Here is a 20,855-nt window from a genome sequence, read left to right as displayed (position 1 = left end):
GTAGTGGTCCACCTTAAGCAGCCCCCCATTAGTTCCCCCTTATGCAGGCCCCCTGTAGTGGTCCCCCTTATACAGGTCCCCAGTAGTGATCTCCCCCCTATCCAGTCCCCCTGTAGGGGTCCTCCCTATTCAGTACCCCCAGTATAGGTCCCCCCAGTGCTGTGTCCCTTGTGCCCCCAGTAGTAAGCCCCTTATATAGTGCCCTCAGTAGTAGATCCCCCTATACAGTGCTCCCTGTAGTGGTCCTCCCTATTCAGTGCCCCCAGTGCAGTGTCCCTTGTGCCCCCAGTAGTAAGGCCCTTATATAGTGCCCCCAGTAGTAGATCCCCCCCTGTGCAGTGCCCCAGTAGTGGTCCCCCCTATGCAGTGTCCTTTGTATAGTGTCCCCTGTAGTAGTCCCCCCCTATGCAGTGCCCTTTATATAGTGTCCCCAGTATTATTAGTCTCCCTCTATGCAGTGCCCTTTATATAGTGTCCCCAATAGTAGTCCCCCTATGCAGTGCCCTTTATATAGTGCCCCCAGTAATAGTCCCCCCCTATGCAGTGCCCTTTATATTTGTAGTAGCCCCCTATGCAGTGCCCTTTATATAGTGTCCCCAGTAGTAGTCCCCCCCTATGCAGTGCCCCAGTAGTGGTCCCCCCCTATGCAGTGCCCCAGTAGTGGTCCCCCCTATGCAGTGCCCTTTATATAGTGTCCCCAGTAGTAGTCCCCCCTATTCAGTGCCCTTTATATAGTGTCCCCAGTAGTAGTCCCCCCTATTCAGTGCCCTTTATATAGTGTCCCCAGTAGTAGTCCCCCCCTATGCAGTGCCCCAGTAGTGGTCCCCCCTATGCAGTGCCCTTTATGTAGTCCCCCCTATGCAGTGCCCTTTATATTTGTAGTCCCCCCTATGCAGTGCCCCTCTATATAGTGTCCCCAGTAGTAGTCCCCCCTATGCAGTGCCCTTTATATAGTGTCCCCAGTAGTAGTCCCCCCTATGCAGTGCCCTTTATATAGTGTCCACAGTAGTAGTCCCCCCTATGCAGTATCCTTTATATAGTGTCCCCAAGTGTAGTCCTCCCCTATTCAGTGCCCTTTATATAGTGTCCCCAGTAGTAGTCCCCCCCATGCAGTGCCCTTTACATAGTGTCCCCAGTAGTAGTTCCCCCTATGCAATGCCCTTTATATTTGCAGTCCACCCCTATGCAGTGCCCATAGTGTCCCCAGTAGTAGTCCCCCCTATGCAGTGCCCTTTATATAGTGTCCCCATTAGCAGCCCCCCTATGCAGGGCCCCTAGTAGTGGACTCCTAATGCAGTGCTCCCAGTGGTAGTCCCACCCCAGTGGTGCCCCCAACATCCCCCCTCCCCCGATAAATACACGCAAGTAACTAAAAGAGAAAAAAATACCCTTACCCGAATCCATGCTCCAGCTCCGGCTACTGCTCCCGCCGCTGTCCGCATGTCAGTCCTCCCTGGCTGGCGCGCTCTGCATTATGGGAGAGACGTCATGACATCTCTCCCATTACCAACTGCAGGAGCCGGAAGACGGAGCTCATGAGTGAGCTTCAGCCTGGCTCTTGCAGTGGGCGCAGCAGCAGCAGCCAATGAGAGTCTGTCTGACTCTCATTGGCTGCTGATTAACACACACATCGCCAGAGCGCTGGCACCAGCCTGAGCCTGCCTCCCACCCTCCGCCTGGCGCTATTGGGTAAGCACTGGAGGGGGAGGGAAGGGGCTCGGCTGTGCAGCGCAGGGAAGCCTAGTGCTGGTCCTGAGTAAATGTGTAGTGCTGAACGCACTCACTGTGGACGGCACTACACTGGCTAACTAGGATGGGCCGGTACCGTGACCCCCCCGCGCGTGAGCCTCCTTTTCCTCAGCCCTTTTGTAAGTACTATATGCTATGTGTATGCATGTACGTTTGCGTGTACTGTACGTATGTACTCTATTTGTGTGTATTTATGCAATGTGTGTGTTTGCCATAAGTGTGTGTGTATGCTATGTGTGTATGTATGCATGCATGCTTTTGTGTGTGTGTATACTGTGTGTGTGTGCGTTTATATATTTTTATATTTATATATAATGAAAACCCCCCTTTAAAAATCCTGCGTTTGCCACTGGTCCCAGAAAGGTATATAAGTATACCCCTCAGATAGGAACTGTTTGGTCCCTGTCTCCTCCTCCCGTCTTTACACTCATTGAAAACTACAATCATCTCAGCCCTGAAGGCCCTGCAGAAACTGACAGTAAGGGAGCACTTGCAGTATCGCCATCGGAAATAAAGGTGAGATAAAATAAAATGTCTCTCTGGGACATAGGCCCTCATTCAGAGGCGGTCGCAAGAATCAATCGCTCTCTCTGAATGAGGGCGGCCGCTTCCTTTTTTTTAGTGCGGCCTCCTGGTCGCTAGCTAAGCTGTGGGTTACCACCCACAGCTTAGCGACTGACCAGGTTGATGGTCGCGATGGTGAACACCATCGCGACCATCGGGGCTTGCGACGAGACCCTAAGGTTGGGTCTCGGCAACCGCAAGCCCCAGGGAGCTTCCTGCTCTGATTGAGCAGGAAGCTCCCCACTGACATCACTGCTGATGTCAGTGTGGCCGCCCACAAAACGGCAGTTTTTGAAACCACCCCCTGGCCCGCCTACAAAACTGGGCAAGCTGTGGATCAACATCGACAGCCGCCCCTTTTGTAGAGAGCTCCGGCGCTTGCGACCGTGTCTGAATGAGACCCATAATCTCTTCCTATGCTGACAGATATATTGGCCGATCAATTGATCGGCCAATATATCTGGTGCCCATCGACCAGTGTGTACCAGTGATATGTCTGTTAACGTCGTCGTTCACAGACATATTGCATTAGCTGTGCTGCACAGCCGATGGACATATATATCTGTCCATCGGCAAGTGTGTAGGGCGATCAGCCAATCGCCCATACACATGCAGCAGCAGCCGCGGGGAGGGGGCGGACCAACCCGCCTGCTGGCCAGCGGGACCCTCAGCTGCCTGGAAGATGATGGTCTTGTATATAAACGACCATCATCTACAGATATAACTGCAGATCACTTGATCTGCAGATATATCTTTGCAGTGTGTACCCACCTTTAGACTTCTATGTAGCAGGGCTGGCTCTAGGGGTGTTCAACCAGTGCGGTCGAACAGGAGTGCCACCCATAGAGGGTGCACCCCTCCCCAACATCCCGAAGTGGCTGCGGGTGGTCAAATCAGGAGGTTGGGGCCCCCACCGCCACAGCTGTGCGGCGGTGCCGGACCCCCGGAGTGTGAGTGAATGCGTTCACTGACGGGAGAGGACTGGGGGAAGCCAGTGACTGAGGGCTGGGCTTTACCCCCAGCCTGATATTATTTGGAGGCGTGCCATGCGGGCACGCCTCCAAATAATGTCACGTATGGGGCATGGCCTATGGTAATGAGGCCACGTCCCCAATTTCAGTCAGGTGCGGCTAAGCCGCGCGCGATTGCAGGGTGCTGCTTGCCGGGCACAAGGAGCTCAGACCCCTGGAGCCGGCCCTGCTATGTAGGATGAGGCTGCCTATGGGTTTACATTCCATTTTCTGTAAAGTGGTGTGTGTAGTGCATGCTATTATGATAAGGGTGTGCTTAGATGCTATAATGTATTGGGGGCATTGTAATGTGGTATAATCTAAACTGGGGGTACTTTTGATATTCAGATGTGTCCACATACATCTTACCATTGTGCGCTACAAGTCGCGATAAACATAACGCATGAGCGCAATGCGACTCAGTCTTTTTGTGCAACTTTTTACCTTCAAATTCATCTGGCGGTGTAATGATCAGCATTACTGACTAATAGCGATGAGGTTGTAGGTTCGATTCCCACCACGGCCCTATCTGTGTGGAGTTTGTGTATTCTGCCTGTGCTTGCCTGGGTTTCCTCCAGGTACTCCAGTTTCCTACCACACTCCAAAAATATACTGGTAGGTTAATTGGCTCCCAACAAAACATTAACCCTAGTGTGTATGTGTGTTCATGTGCAGGGACTGATGTGAATGGCCAAATATTCTCTGTAAAGCGCTGCGGAATATGTGTGCGCTATATAAATAACTGGTAATAAATAAATAATAAAGAAATAATCTTATGCACAAAGCAATGTGAATAGGACGCACATGCAGCCTTTGTAACATAACATATGTGACACTGTAACTTACCGTTGCACATGCACGCATTTTTTGACTTACAGTACAAGAAAAAAATTAGTTAATTATTTATTTAGCACCCAGTTCAGTCTATGATTTTCACAAAAGTACTTACTCAAAGAGAGCTATTATGCTCTCTGAATCTGTCAAATGTATTAATGTGGCAGATGTTCTCTGATATTGGGATGCCAGTTCCATTCATTATAACAAACATATCAATAAATAGTTACATTGAACATAATGATTAGTAAAATATCTGTTGCCGGATCAGTAAAAAATGTAAATACTTACAGCAAGCACATCAAAAAGAGGCATGAGGTTTCACATAACTAGGTATCATATACTGTAGCTGGAATTCCCGTCTATGGATAACAGCTGTAGCTTGTAGAGTAGTAATTAGTTTAAATTGTTGACAAGTTCAAAGTCAAATTTTATAGGCAAGACTATAACTTATAATGTATAATTGCATTGTACCCATCCTGAACACAGAATATTCACACATCTGGTGGCTGAATGCAAATATATAGTCATCCCAAAAAAATGACATTGCTAAATATTTATTTTCATGTAAAGATTAACAATAAAAATAATTATTCAAGAATTATGCAGTATCCATGTTAATCAACCACCAATGCCAGGCTGCTAGATTTTGTGCCTGGCAGGCTGTGCATGCTGTTATTTACTCTCTTTGCCCCTCTCTTATCCCCTATCTCCTCACCCTTTTTTTACCCATACTTTCATGTAGCTAAATACAGAGAAATTCAGAGAAAACAAACTTATGGTTTTCTCCAGTTAAAATGCTGCAGAAAAGTCATATTTTTGTTTATTGAATAGATTGTACTGTACAGCATGTAAATTATGGGCCCTATTCATAAAGATTCGACATGCCAAGGTCCTTTCTTTTCACATCTCTTGCCTCTCTTTATGGCAAATCTTTTACTTTTATAAAGATATTCAGCTATAGGGGTCTATTTGTCAATCTTTTTTTTTTAACTAAAATAATCCTTTCACATTATTTTAGTATCACTTAAATCACAGGTTTCGTAAAAAACTACTCCAAGCCCTTAAATTTGCATTCTTTTAGTAAGCAGATTGCATTTCCTATACTTGTATTGGGAAATACGATCTGTTTCAGATTTACTAAAAGAAACTGTAAAAAAAAAATACCAGGAGGGAGCCCTGCTATAAAAACACTATATGGAAGGTGCTGCTAACGGCCGCTGGAAGCTCGCTCACCATCTCACAGGTGGGGGACGGTGCTTGCCCTTTTCATCCTCTTGGAGACCCAGTGAGGAGCAGGGAGATCCCGAGTTTACTGCTGCGGAGGAACCATTCCAGCAACCGCACGCAGCCAATACACTGCTCGGAACCACCTGATCCCTCCAGTGAATAAGCAGAGAGCCCCAGGCGGCGGCAGACGGCCCGCTGGTCCTGCCGGATCAAGGCCTAGCACTCCTTCCAAGTCCCCGGACTTCCTTATAGGACTCGCGCCAATCAAGTGACTGAGCCGCTACCGGACGCATTCCTAATAGCTGGGCAAGTACAAGTCCTCCTCACCCCACTCAATTTGATTACTACTATTGTCACTGCTACCCCAGTCCCTGCTGTGGTGACCCAGTAAAAGAGAAGAAATGTTGAGATGATTACCCTGGCATAATTACTCCTTATAACTGCCTCCGAATGCATTTTCCTTCTCTCATTATGTACAGTCAGGTGCATAAATATTGGTAATTGACAGAATTTTCATATGTTGGCCTCTATTCACCACCACAATGGCTTTGAAATGAAACAAATAAGATGTTCTTTAACTGCAGACTTTCAGATTTAATTTGAGGGTAATTACATCCAAATCAGGTGAACGGTGTAGGAATTACAATGGTTTCTATATGTGCCTCCCACTTTTTAAGAGGCCAAAAGTAATGGGACAAACTAAACAATCCTAAATCTAACTTTCACTTTTTAATACTTTGTTGCAAATCCTTTGCAGGCAATTACAGCTTGAAGTCTGGAATGCATAGACATCACCAGACTCTGGGTTTCATCCCTGGTGATGCTCTGCCAGGCCTCTACTGCAAATGTCTTCAGTTCCTGCTTGTTCTTGGGGCATTTTCCCTTCAGTTTTGTCTTCATCAAGTGAAATGCATGCTCAATCGGATTCAGGTCAGGGGATTGACTTGGCCATTGCATAACATTCCACTTTTTAGCCTTAAAAAACTCTTTGGTTGCTTTTGCAGTATGCTTCGAGTCATTGTCCATCTGCACTGGGAAGCGCCCGTCCAATGAGTTCTGAAGCATTTGACTGAATATGAGCATATAATATTGCCCAAAACACTTCAGAATTCATTCTGCTGCTTTTGTCAGGAGTCACATCATCAATAAATACAAGGGAACTAGTTCCATTGGCAGCCATACATGCCCACCCCATGACACTACCACCACCATGCTTCACTGATGAGGTGCTATGTTTTGGATCATGAGCAGTTCCTTTCCTTCTCCATACTCTTTTCTTCCCATCACTCTGGTACAAGTTGATCTTTCTCTCATCTGTCCATAGAATGTTGTTCCAGAACTGTAATGGCTTTTTTAGATGTTGTTTGGCAAACTCTAATCTGGTCTTGTTGTTTTTGAGGCTCACCAATGGTTTACATCTTGTGGTGAACCCTCTATATTCACTCTTGTGGTCTTCTCTTGATTGTTGACTTTGACACATATACACCTACCTCCTGGAGAGTGTTCTTGATTTGGCCAACTGTTGTGAAGGGGTTTTTCTTCACCAGGCTAATAATTCTTCTGTCATCCACCACAGTTGTTTTCCATAGTCTTCCGGGTCTTTTGGTGTTGCTGAGCTCTCCGGTGCGTTCTTTCTTTTTAAGAATGTTCCAAACAGTTGATTTGGCCACACCTAATGTTTTTGCTATCTCTCTGATGGGTTTGTTTTGATTTTTCAGCCTAATGATGGCTTGCTTCACTGATAGTGACAGCTCTTTGGATCTCATATTGAGAGTCGACAGCAACTGATTCCAAATGCAAATGTCACACCTAGAATCAACTCCAGACCTTTTACCAGCTTAATTGATAATGAAATAACGAGGGAATAGTCCACACCTGTTCATGAAATAGCTTTTGAGTTGATAGTCCCATTACTTTTGCCCCCTTAAAAAGTGGGATGAACATATAGAAACTGCTGTAATTCCTACACCGTTTACCTGATAGAGCCAGGGCTTGCGGCAGACGAGACCCTACCTTAGGGTCTCGTCGCAAGCCCGATGGTCGCGATGGTCTTGACCATCATGACCATCATTTTGGTTGCTCGCTATAGCTGTGGGTGGTCACCCACAGCTATGCGAGCGGCCGGTAGGCCGCTCCAAAAAGTAAGAGGGACGGCCCTGATTCAGAGCGAGCGTTCTGTCAGACCGTCCGGCTCTGAATCAGGGCCAGAATTTGTAGCCCTGCCAAGCAAAGTGGGTGACCTTGAAGATCATTCGAGGCGTAATAATCTAAAAATAAGAGGTATCCCGGAATCAGGGCCTGAATCAGAGCCGCTCGTAAGCGGACGCTCGTTCGCTCTGAGCGATGTTCGCACATCTGCGCATGTGTATGGATTTTAGTACGCATGCTCGAACCAGTCAGTGCGGTCTAAAATCGTGTGCTCGCAAAATAGTGAATGCCTGCTAATTTGAGTGACAGGATGAGGCGTTTGTGGGTGGTAACAGGGGAAGGTGCTTGAAAACGGGGAGAGGAGATCCGAACGCAGGCGTGCCAAATGGTCAAAACGGGCATTTTAAGGGTGTGCATAATTAACAAAGCAGCGTCATTGACCACGTCACTTGGTTGTCTTTTAGCCTGAACTGCTCGCATGATTGCGGTAGGAAAATGCTACCACAAGCACTGCGAGCAGTTCATACGCCTTTCGATGTACTCGATTAATCTAATAAATAGCGGAGATGACGTATGATGCGAGCGGCCAGGGGGAGTTTTTTCCAAAATAGTGAGCGCATGTTTTGGACGCTCGCTCAGACATAGAGGCGTCAACAGACCGCAAAGAGCGAGCGCTTAATTTAAATAGCCAGCCCCTTTTTCTGAACGAGCGTCCGCAAATAGCGTCCGGCTCTGAATCAGGCCCTCAGTCTCTTAATCAGATTTCACTCAATATGTTACAGATCTGTTTACAAAACTCTTACCGACTACTCTCATTACTGATTTTCTACTGGATAGAATACATCGTATCCCTAAGGCGAAAGCTGCTCCAACAGATGCTCCGCGAGATACATTGATGTGGTTGCATTATTATCATAATAAGGAATCCATCCTACATGCAGCAAGACCATCGGAAACATCCTCCCAAGTTCTGAGAGATCTTTAGATTTTCGGAGACCTCTCAGCTTCCACATTGGCCTTACGCAGGTCATTCCTTCCGGTGACCCGGACACTCCAGAAGGCCAACATCCCTTATCGTTGGGGATTCCCGACAAAGCTTATTATAAGAATAAATGGCTCGACGTCCATGGTTTCCAACCCAGCAGATGGGGTCCGGCTACTGGTATCATGGAACATTGAAGAAATCTCTTCAAAACTACCTGGGAGCCCTCATATAGCTCAGGAGTGGTCTACAGTGGGGAACTCCTCCTCATAAGACTGCCAGTTAAGCCCAGATAATGATGCCAGTTTACAGTTAAGATAATTGTCAATAACTGTCACTAGTTACTTACCACTTCTAAGGTTTATTTCATTGTTCGAAATTTATATCTAAGGTCAGAGACTTTATAGCTGACACAAGTTGATAGTTGATTTTTATGTTATCATCTTATTCACAAGGTAGTCAGGTATCAGATTATAATTACACGTATCACTATATACTTTCTTAATATACTCCATTACTTTTTGGGACATTATCAAATTTTATCTTATTAGAGCTATAGGTGTTAATTTGTCCCTTGGTTTTCCATCTCCCCTACGAGGGGCGGATCACCCGGCCTTAGTTGGGATAGTACCATCCTATGGCAGAATTTATTAGAAGACCCCTTCATGTCTCTAGTAAATTGAATAGTTTGGGCATCACAAGGGGTTGGGAATCTGGGCTTCGCCCCGGGAAGAGGATTGATCTTATCAAATATGGTAATTTTGGAGTGACTTTATAAGTTACTGGTTTAACCCCTTTTTTTTTTTTTAATTTCTCTTTTGCTGTTATATCTTTGGAGTATTGGAGGGAGGTTGATATTTTACAATGTCTCCACGCCCCCTATTCGCTACCTTTGGAGGTGGCCCCAGTTAGCCCCATTTAGGAACTATTTCCATTATAATTTAGTTTATGTATTTCTGTGTATTGTTTTAAGTTTCTTCTCCCACGCACAAGGTTGTTGAATATACTGAACATGTCTCATTGTGTACACCCATTATCTTTTCCTTTGATTTTTAATGGTTAATGCAATTTTCCTGAATGTTAAGGGTTTGAATTCACCCAACAAACGGAAATTAGCACTACGCTATTTTGCAAGAAAGAAAGCACACATTGTGGCTTTACAGGAAACACACTTCCTCCACTCTACCCCCCAATTTACAAACCACACATTTCCACACTGCTATAAGCCAAGCGGCCCAAATAAGAAGGCAGGTGTGGCCATACTTTTATCCGCCTAATGTAAATCACTTTGGATAAGCAGGTGAAGGATCAAGAAGGCAGGTATCTAATTCTAATAGGTAAAATAGATGAGATCCCAGTGACGCTAGCCACAGTATATGCCCCCAACACAAAACAAATTACGTTTACTAGACGATTTTACAATGTCTTCCGGTCACACTGTAAAGGTCTACTGCTGATACTGGGAGATTTCAATATGGTATTAGACTCCCATTTAGATAAATCTATACCAAAAAATACCCATCGGATTCATCATACTCATAACTATTCTTTAGCCTTCAGACGCATCCTTTCAGATTTTGAATTATATGATATATGGAGGGCCAAAAACCCTTCTACAAGAGATTATACCTTTTTCTCCCATGTTCATCTGTCGTATTCCCGAATTGATTTGGCACTTACAGATAAGTGGTCCCTTCAGTACATCAAACGAGCCACTATCCTACCGTTACTGTGGTTGGATCACTCCGCTCTCAGTTTACAATGGAATGTATCTGCAGTGCGAATCCCCCCTAGCCCATGGCGATTACCCGAATATCTTTTGAATGATCCCGAAGCAAAAAGCTCAATTGCTCAATCTCTATAATTATATATTGACACAAATCAAGTAGAGGACACATCCATTTTCACAACGTGGTGCTCTCTTAAATCGGTAGTCCGCGGGCCCGCGATTCAGACGGCTGCCAGACTTCGGAGGAGAGCTGGGCAATGTCAAAAGGATCTGGAAACTCAAATTGCAAATTTGGAGGCTAAACAAAAAGATTCCCCCTCCAATAACAAAATATATAGAAGAATTACTAAATGCGAGGGAAGAATGGAACATATTAACAATGAAGGAGGTACATAAATCCCTCTTTAAATTAAAACAAAAGTTTTATGTACAGGGGGATAGGGCAGGTAGGATGTTCGCTAGAAAGCTTAGGGGAAAGATGGCCAAGAACAGAATCAGACAAATCATTAATTCCAATGGTGTCAAAATATCAGATCCCATGGGAATTGTGGATGCATTTACCAAATTCTATTCTCAATTGTACAGTTTATCAAACGATACCATGCCCCATCAACCAACAATGGAAGATATTAATACATTTCTAAATAACATTAATTTACCCTCTTTAGACATGGAGACCTTGCAGACCCTTAGTGATCCATGGTCATCTCAGGAAATATTGGCAGTAATTAATGCCCTTCCCTCGGATAAAGCCCAAGGCCCAGATGGGTTTATCAATAAATTCTATAAATGTTTCCAAGACTCCTTAACTCCTCTATTGGTCCAGGTGTTTAATGAAGCATCGACATCTGGTATTTTCCCTAAGGAAATGCTAGAAACTAGAATAGTTACATTTCCTAAACCCGGTAAAAACCATAACATGCTAGCTAACTATCGCCCTATTGCACTAATCCACACGGACGTGAAAATATATGTAAAGTTAATTGCCAATCACCTTAACCCATTACTCCCGTCTCTTGTTGACCAGGATCAGGTTGGGTTTGTGCGGGGCCGATAAGCCCCTGACAACACTAGAAGAATTTTAAATGTAATTGATGCCTTCTCTGGATTGGGAGATCCCCTGTTGTTGCTGTCCCTGGATGCAGAGAAGGCGTTCCACAATTTTCATTGGGGCTATTTGCGAGCCACCACTTGCAAGTTTGGGATCACAGGGAGACCCCTGTCTTCTATTTTTGCATTATACTCCAACCCTTCGGCTAGGGTCTTCGTGGATGGCCTCCTGTCCCCAGCATTCCAGATATCAAACGGCACCCATCAGGGATGCCCTCTATCTCCGCTGGTATTCGCATTGGCGATTGAGCCATTAGCAGAGACTATACGTGCTAACACTCTTATTAAGGGTCCTAAATTATACGGAATGATTCACAAAGTAAGTCTGTATGCAGACGATGTATTATTGTCTTTGGTCGACCCGGCCTCCTCTTTACCCCATGTACATTCTGTTTTGGAAGAATATTCCAGAGTATCTTTTTATAAATTAAATTGTTCCAAGACAGAAGCACTTCCCATTAATTTCCCACACCAGCTATTACGCTCTTTGAACGACACATATTCATATTCTTGGCAGGTAGATAGTATAAAATACCTAGCTATTAATATAACTCCCAAGATTACATCAATGATCTCTGCTAATTATCTACCTTTTATTAAGTAAAATTTCTCTTATGCTATTGGCTTGGATGTTTCAGGAGGTCTCTGGATGGGGCGAATAGCAGCCTTAAACATGGTAATCTTACCTAAAATTTTATATCTATTTCGAACCATCCCAATATTGGTCCCCAAGTATCTATTAAACAAATTCTACACCATTTTCTGTAAATATGTTTGGAAAAATATAAAACATAGATGAGCTAAACGCACATTGTCAGTCCCTAAATGTGAAGGAGGACTTTCCTTCCCAGAGCGACATTACTATCAACTAGCTTGCCTCCTCGTCCAATTAAATGAATGGACAGCAATAGAGAATCCCAAAACGTGGGTATTACTTGAACGGGGTCAAATATCACAATTCTCTTTAACTGATTTACTGTGGCTACGCTACTATTATACACCTCTCATTTACAGGGTTGTTGGCGGTACAGACTTCCCATAGGGCCGGGCAGGAGTTCATATCATTGTCGGAGGATGTTTCCCTCAAATTGTCCGAAATATCGTTAAAAAGTATTGCACTTCTGATTCCTAATTTATCCTTCCGATCCTGGGCTGCCCATGGAATTTCCCAAATAAAGGACGTTTGGACGGGAGGCTCCCTGGCCACGTATTCTCAAATACAATCTCAGTTCCATTTACCCCACAAGGATTTTTATAAATATCTTCAGTTGCGACATTGGATAAGCTGTAACATACAAAATTCCCAAGACATTCGATCACTCCCTAATTATATAAGAGACAAATTATTTAAATTGGGTAGTAGAGGTAATATCACATGGTGGTATTCATCACTAATCCAACCTCAAACCCCGATACGATTCCCCTCATTGGTTAAATGGGAAAGGGATCTCTCTTGCTTAGCCTCAGATATCCCATGGAATACGATTTACTCAAGTTGTTTCTGTCTATCTAGATGTATATCTCATAGCGAGCAGTACTACAAACTCCTGCACAGATTATATCTTACCCAGCGCTTCTGCATGTTATACAACCTACTACCTCCAACTTATGTTGGCGAGAATGTGGATATGTCGGAATGCTATTGCACATCTTTTGATCTTGTCCCAAGATTATAAGCTTATGGAGGTCGGTCTTTATGTTAATATCACAAATCTCCAACTAACATATTACGTTTTGTCCAATCCTAGCTTTATTCCATTTACCTGAAGGAAATAAAATATTTAGTGAATCCTATATAATTGGACACATTCTTATATCCACTAAACTAGCCCACCATTGGTGCTCCCCAACTGTCCCAACCATCGATGCAGTAGAGAAAAGTGTACAATCCCATTACGAAATGGAAGTAGCAGGAGTAATGTATTCCTCGTCAGCCTCCAATCTACATATTAAATGGTTTAGATGGAATGAATACTGGGTAACAAAACTCCATTAATCAATACTCCCGCTTTCATCCTAAAATGGATTAAGATTATATATTGATACTGGTTTGTGTATTGTTTATTTTTGCTGCAATTCCTCAATACTACTTTATTCTCTATCACAATGTTTTTATGGTGTACCGTTTTGAAGTTGATGTATAATCCTATTCTATGAGACACTAATTTGATGTGTGTAACAATTTGTGCCTTTCCCCCTTAAACCCTCTTTCTTCCCTTCCCCATTTTTATTCCTGTATACCTCTCCTTTTCTCCTCCTAATTCTGTATAAGCATGTATACTCTCTCAATAAAAATCTAATCTTGAAAAAAAAAAAAAAAACACTATATGGAGATGGCGTTAGAAAACACTGAAGTGATTGGTAATCCGGTGAGCTCCCCGGTGACCCAGTCATCCGATCGCTGTGCCCCAGTCATCTGATCAGTAATGTGAGATACTGTGAAGTCCCGGCTGCATCCTCAGTTTACTGCAGGGATCAGATGACCGGGGTCACGCACAGCCATCAGATGACTGTATCACAGAGGAGCTCACCGGGTCACTGATCCGATCACCTGAACGGAGGTAAGTGTAAGCTGAGTGGGAGAGGCGAGGGAGAGCCTGCGGCGCAGGCACAGTCTCAGGCTATTTTTTGTGAAAAATATCCTGAGAAGCGCTTGGAGGGGATCACAGAGATAGAGCTTAATCGCCAGCTCTGTCCCTGCATGCCATATTTGATACAGCCTTGTGATGTATTCAAATATCGCATTGCAAATTTGTACAAACTTATCACATCCCATCCACATCTGAGATGCAGATTGTGATAAATATGCTCCATAATCACCCATCCATAATCACCTATCCATCCAGTGATCCAAATTTGTAGACCAAGTCCCAGCAATGAAAGTATTAATGGCTGTGATCCATAATTGTCAATGCACATAGCAGTGAGGGTGACATACACCCCGGATCCTGTTTTCCTGTTACTGCCCTCACCTTTGACCAGTGCCCTGCTCCTGAGTCCTGCCAGCACTCATAGCACTTGCCTGTCAGCAACAAATTTTAAATATATGATTTGAAGTACCTCTGAGTAACGATAATGTTCCCTGATTAGCAGCAACCTTGGGGGTGGACTTGGCCAGTTTGGGGAACAGAATGCTGGGTGATTTATCAAAGTCCTCTGCAGTATTTGCTTACTGAACAATGCTGAATTTGTGTCTTGACATTACCTCCATCTAGTTCCCCTGCTTACCATGCATTTAAATTGTGTGATGATTAGGGGTGTAGCTACCATGGGTGCAGGGAGTTCTGTTGCTACGGGGTCCACAGTGCCTACAGGGCCTGTCTCCCCCTGCTCCAAATTTTGGTGGAGTGAGTACTGGAAGAGAGGAGGGAAGAGGCTGATAAGTCTGACTGGAGCCTCCTGCAAACTGCTTCTTAGTCACAGGCACACTTCAGCCTAAGACAAGTAAGCAGTTTGCTTCAGGGTATCAGCGCTGCGGGACAGTGGGGTACATGTACTAAGCTTTGGAGAGAGACAATGTGGAGAGAGCAAAAGTACCAACCAATCAGCTCCTTACTGTTGTTTTTCAAACAAAACCTGTAAAATTACAGTTAGGAGCTGATTGGTTAGTACTTTCTCTCTCTCCACTTTATCTCTCTCCAAAGCTTAGTACATCTCCTACCCTGTCAAACTTATGAGCCCTGTCTTTCCTCTCATACAACTGTCCTTACCAGCATCAGTGAGGAGAGACACTGCTATGTGGGTCCCATAGCAGGCCCTCACCAATCCTGGTGAGGTGCGGTACTACCAGATACCGCATTCTCAGCCATTAGTACCTGACTGCGCATGCTCCGGCAGTTAGCAGTAGATCAGATTCAGTATGTCGGTCATGGAGGAAACAAGTGATGGGAACAGCTGCTGATCTCCTGACTGAAGGCTGAAGACAGTCCCCTTGTACTCTAGCATCCTTCAGGTACCTGCATAGGAGCAGCAGAACAGGGACCTCACTAAGCAGCATGGTGCTGGGGACCTTCTACTGCTGCTGGCCACGGAAGACTGGCCCCAATGCCCAATGGAAGCATGGAGCGGGGGACGGATGCGTTTCCAAGCCTCCATGCAGCACCATGCTATGCTATGGTGGTCAGTCACTCACTGACCAGGTCTGTGGTGTGGTGCAGAGACCCCCCCTCATGTGCCCCCCAATGCTCCCCATTACCTGACTCAGAGTGTATGCGGATAAGATGAGTAGACTAGGCTCCTCTGATTGGCTGGTGTAGCAGCCGGGGTCAGAAAGAACAGGGAGAAGGCAGGGAGACAGCTGGCTTATCTCCCGTCAGGAGGTTGTTTAAGCCATCTGGAGATGGAGAATTTTTTTTGTGAAGTGAAAAGAAGAGCAGAGCTTTCCGTGCTTATATGAATCGCTCTCCCCATACTTCGGTATGGGGAAGCGATGTGTACACTAATCAGGGGCACCGCTGGAAAAATCTGAGATTTCTCCATGGTAACCCCTTCTAGGAATATGGTAAGGCAGTGAAAAGCCCTGTTAAAGGGCTTTTCACTGCTATATGGATAGACCCCAAAGTACAAACCAATTAGCTCCTAAATATGATTTTTCTAAAACCTGTAAAATGACAGAAATTGGTTGGCATCTCTCTCCATTTTATCTCTCTCCAAGTTTTGATAAATGTCCCCCTATGTGAGGTATATAAAGACTAAAAGACTATCAGTGGGCCTGAGTATGTCTGGGTGTAGAAAGGGGTGAGGGGCAATCCAACTTGACACTTTCTCCTATGGCAGTGCGCGCAATCCACTGTGTGGCAATGTCTCCTGCAGGTGTGGGGGAGTGGGCCGTGAACTGATTTGGAACCTTCTCTTTCACTCTTCCCAGTCCATGCAAGACCCAGCTGTCATTTGCATTGGGTGGTTGAGGACCTTGATCTTCCTCCAATGGGCTGTGTCTTTGGTGACAGGAAGAGGGTCTCAAGCACTTGCACTATAATGGTGCTGGGGGAGAAGAGCGGCTGTGCCTTCCTCTCTGGCTGTCAGGAATCCAGTGAGATCTGGACATTAGGCTGCTTATTTTATTAAAAAAATGGTGGAGCTGCTAATTGTGTGCTCATTGGAATACACACATGCAGTCTAAGCAACTGAGGTCTAAGCAGTTATGTGGCACCCACATCCCACTCATTGCCCACAATCTTCCCATTCAGTCACCACAAAAATTTCACTGAGTTCCAACATCCTTTTCACTCCATACATCCATCTCATTCATTATACACATTCAGCTTCCCAATTGCTAAAACTATCATACTCTGCCTATACATGTACACTATCTTCGCCTCCATGCTGCTATAACTTCCCCAATCCCTACAGCTGTGTGTTCTCCCAACTGTGCTAGTCTGCATGCCCTGATCCACACCAGTTTGTCTTTCCCCATGTGCACCGCCCTGTCTTCCTGCATCCATGCCACTGTGTCTCCTTCCATCTGCACCACTGCCTTGCCCCCAACCACGTCACTCTGTCTTCCCCTTATCTCTGCCACTCTTTATTCCTCCATCTGCACCACTCTGTCCCTCCCAACCATGCCACTCTGTCTTTCCCCTCCCACCCATACCACTCTGTCTTCCATTTTGCACCAATCTGTCTTCCACAATCATTTCTGTTGTGTGTTCTCCCATTGTGCTAGTCTGTATTCCTCATCCACACCAATCTGGCTTTACCCAACTGTGTTGCTCTGTCTTCCCGCATCCATGCCACTCTGTACCTCACATGTCTCATGTCGCTCTCTTCCCCCAAACAGTGCCACTCTGTCTCCCCCCCATGTGCACCATTTTCCACCAATCTGCATCACTTTGGCTCGCCTCCATCTATAGTGCCTAATCTTCCCCTCTACACACCATTCTGTCTGCCCCATCCAGACCGCTATGTCTCCTTCCCCCATAGTGGCGTAAGTTCAGCCCAAACGCCGGAGGCAAGTTTTAATTTGGTGCCACCCCTAAAAAAAAAAGGGAAAATATATATTATGCATATCTATCTATCTATCTATCTATCTATCTATCTATCTATGTATTACATATGCACAAAAACACTAATATAAAATAGCCTTAACCGGGGTGAATATATTATGGGCAATGGAGGAAGTGCCCCTTCAGTGCTGGCACTCGATGGCAGGCGCAGCTTTATGTTCTGCTCAGAACTCAGATGCATAGACTGCATGTGTGTATTCCAATGAGCACACAATTCTGTGAATTAGCAGCTCAACATTTTATGAGTGACAGCAATATCACTCTGTGAGAGTGCTGAATCTGCAATTAACCATATTGTGTCATGGCATACCATATCTGTATTACGCAAGGAACACGTCCATTAAGGTGCCAGCCTTAATGATCGTAATTTCATTGCTGTTTGGAGTTTGAGTGGCAGAAATTTAATAGGTTTTGTGAATTTTCAGATCATGTCTAAGCAGCCTTAATGAGACATGTGAAACCGTAAGTTTTTTTGTCTATAGAATTTCATAGTTTTTTAAAAATGTATTAACTATCAGGGTTTGGATGAGCAAACTGGGCCACCTGCAGGGGAGGAGGGCTACAAAATGGTATATTAGCGCAGGTGGTAGAGGGGACAGCACACAGGAGGTGGTTTGGGAGGTGCAGAGTGCGAGATGGCTGTAGGCGTGCATGGTAGTGGCAGCAGCGGTGGTGCAGAGCAGTAGCAGCGGTGCAGTGCAAAGGGGGCATCAGTGGGTGACAGAGGGCTCACTGGAAGTGTGCATGCACCTGAGAAAATAAAATCAATTAGTCACAGATGCACGAACGCAGCAGTGAGATCCATCTACGCATCTATGTTAAAAATTGAATGTGTAAAATAAAAAAGCCCCCCGCCCCTCCCAAAACACAACCAGCACCGAGCTTTTAACAGCAAGTCCTGGTTGTGTTTAAATACAGGGGAAAAATTACGTAGGGGTCTCCTGTACTTAAACACAACCAGCACCGGGCTAGTCAGAACCAGCCCTGGTTGCCAAAATACGGGGGACAAATGATGTAGGGATCCCCCATATTCAGCGCAACCAGCACTGGGCTCTGAGCAGGCCCTGGTTCTGGAAATACAGGGGGGAAAATGTGTAGGGTCCCCCTGTATTTACCAGAACCAGCACTGTACCCTTTCTTGTGGGGGTGGGTGATGCCACAGCCAGGGGAGCCCTTTCACCAGGCCCCCCCAGCCGAAGCATCACCCCAGGCTGCTAGTCAGCCCTGGCCGGGGATCCCTGGGGAGCTGGGGACCCCCCACAAAAAAAGGGGTCCCCCTCTCCAGGGCACCACTGGCTCAAGCTGATAGCCCAGGGCTATCCCTGGCACCCCTGGGCGGTGGGTGCCGGGTTGATTATGTAAAGTGTGGTGCAAGTAAAGTTTGAATATTGTCTTTTGCTGTGGAACTACAGTTCCCAGCAAGCCTCTCCCGCATGCTGGTACTTGGAGAACCACAAGTATCAGCATGCGGGGCATTACGTGCCTGCTGGTACCTGTAGTTCCACAGCAAAAGCATTATTAAAAAGCCACAACACACACACCATAGAAAAGTTACATTTGATAAAATCATACATGCACACACACGTGTACTCACACATGCACACACTGGCCCTCATTCAGAGGCGGTCGCAAGAAGCGATCGCTCTCTCTGAATGAGGGTGGCCACTTAATTTTTGAAGTGTGGCCTCCTGATTGTTAGTTAAGCTGTGGGTTACCACCCACAGCTTAACGACCAGCCAGGTTGATGGTCGTGATGGTGATCACCATCAGGGCTTGCGACGAGACCCTAAGGTTGGGTCTCAGCAACCGCAAGCCCCAGGGAGCTTTCTGCTCTGATGGAGCAGGAAGCTCCCCACTGACATCACTGATGATGTCAGTGCGGCCGCCCACAAAACGGTAGGCGTTCCTTAAGGAACGCCTCCATTTTGGAAACCACCCCCCTGGCCTGCCTACAAAATGGGGTGAGCTGTCGATCAACATCGACAGCCGCCCCTTTTGTAGCGAGCTCCGAAGCAAGAGAGTTTCTCTCTCACTCGGGGGCTTGCGCACACTACCCATCGACCCGGTTGCGAGCACATCGGTGCTTGCGACCGGGTCTGAATGAGACCCACTATCTCACATACTCACCTATATATCCCTGTAGCCAATCTGTCCAATGAAGCACCTGTAAATATGAAAAAAAAAAAAAGTGTGCCTTGCCCCCCAAAAACAACAACCAGCACCGGGCTTTGAAGACCCAGTACTGGTTGTGCTAAATACAGCCGCCGCGAGCCAATCATGGCCGCTGCGAGCCAATCATGGCTCACGACATCATTGCCCCACCCCCTCGGCTGGCTTATATACAGCCAGCGCGAGGTGCCATCCACTCACAGTCCATTGGCCAGGAGGCAGCAGAGAAATGCTGCCGAAGACAGAAGACACTGCGGAAACCGTGAATGGGCGGTGGCTGGAAAAAAGCTTAAAGGCTGCCATCCTCCAAGTGAAGATGCCGCAGAAGTCCTGGGGGAAGCGGCAGCCATGTAAAAGAGCTAAAAGCCTGTCGCCCCTCAGGTGAAGGTGCAGCAAAATAAAATACTTTTAAAAAATTGTTTTTTTTATTTTAATATTTCTTTTGCAGGGGTACTATAGGTACCAGCAGGCTCTTAATGCCCTGCTTGCTGGTACTTGTGGTTCTCCAAGTGCCAGTATGCGAGGATGCCTGCTGGGAGCTGTAGTACTACTGCAAAAGACAATATTTATATTTTCATATGCACCACACAACACAATCAACTCAGCACCCACCACCCAGGGGTGCTGGGGTAGCCCCGGGCTATCAGCCTGGGGTCTCCTGGAGAGGGGGACCCCTTTATTGGGGGGGGTCCCCAGCTCCCCAGGGATCCCCGGCCTGGGCTGACTAGCAGTCAGGGGTGATGCTTCGGCTGGGGGGCCTGGTGAAAGAGCTCCTCTGGCTGTGGCATCACCTCCCGCTAGAAAGGGTCCGGTGCTGGTTCTCGTAAATACGGGGGGACCCTACGCATTTCCAGCCTGTACTTCCAGAACCAGGGCCGGCTCAGAGTCCAGTGTTGGTTGCGCTGAATACTGGGGACTCCTATGTTATTTGTCCCCCGTATTTTGGCAACCAGGACTGGTTCTGAAAATCCTGGTGCTGGTTGTGCTTCATACGGGGGACCCCTACGTCATTTGTCCCCTGTATTTAGCACAACCACTACTGGCTTTCCAAAGCCCAGTGCTGGTTGTTGTTGGGGAGGGGGCCATGCCATTTCTTTCTTTTAAACATGTTTTTTTTTTTAATTAAACACAGAAGCACAGACGGGTCTCAGTGACCCGTCCCTGCTTCTGTGTTTGTTTTTTTTAACACAGATGCAGGTATTATGGATATTCCAGATCCAAGCCTGCATCTGTGTGCTGCTACCTCTTCCAGGTCCTAATGCCTGCTACACCACCGCCTGCACTGCTGCTGCCCCGCCGCTGCTAACACCTGCTACCGTCCCCGG

The 20,855-nt window shown here is 46.1% G+C and overlaps 1 protein-coding gene across 1 annotated transcript in view; it reads left to right on the top strand.

Moving 5' to 3' along the window:
• Nucleotides 1-20,855, top strand: part of LOC148538102 (methyltransferase-like protein 21E) — a 37,006-nt gene that overhangs the window by 10,550 nt on the left and 5,601 nt on the right. The gene's annotated exons all lie outside the window — the stretch shown is intronic.

This window comes from Taudactylus pleione, unplaced genomic scaffold (genome assembly GCF_031769625.1).
Source record: "Taudactylus pleione unplaced genomic scaffold, aTauple2 ptg000041l, whole genome shotgun sequence".
NCBI classification, from domain to species: Eukaryota; Metazoa; Chordata; class Amphibia; order Anura; family Myobatrachidae; genus Taudactylus; species Taudactylus pleione.
This window is presented reverse-complemented; position numbering and strand designations above follow the sequence as displayed.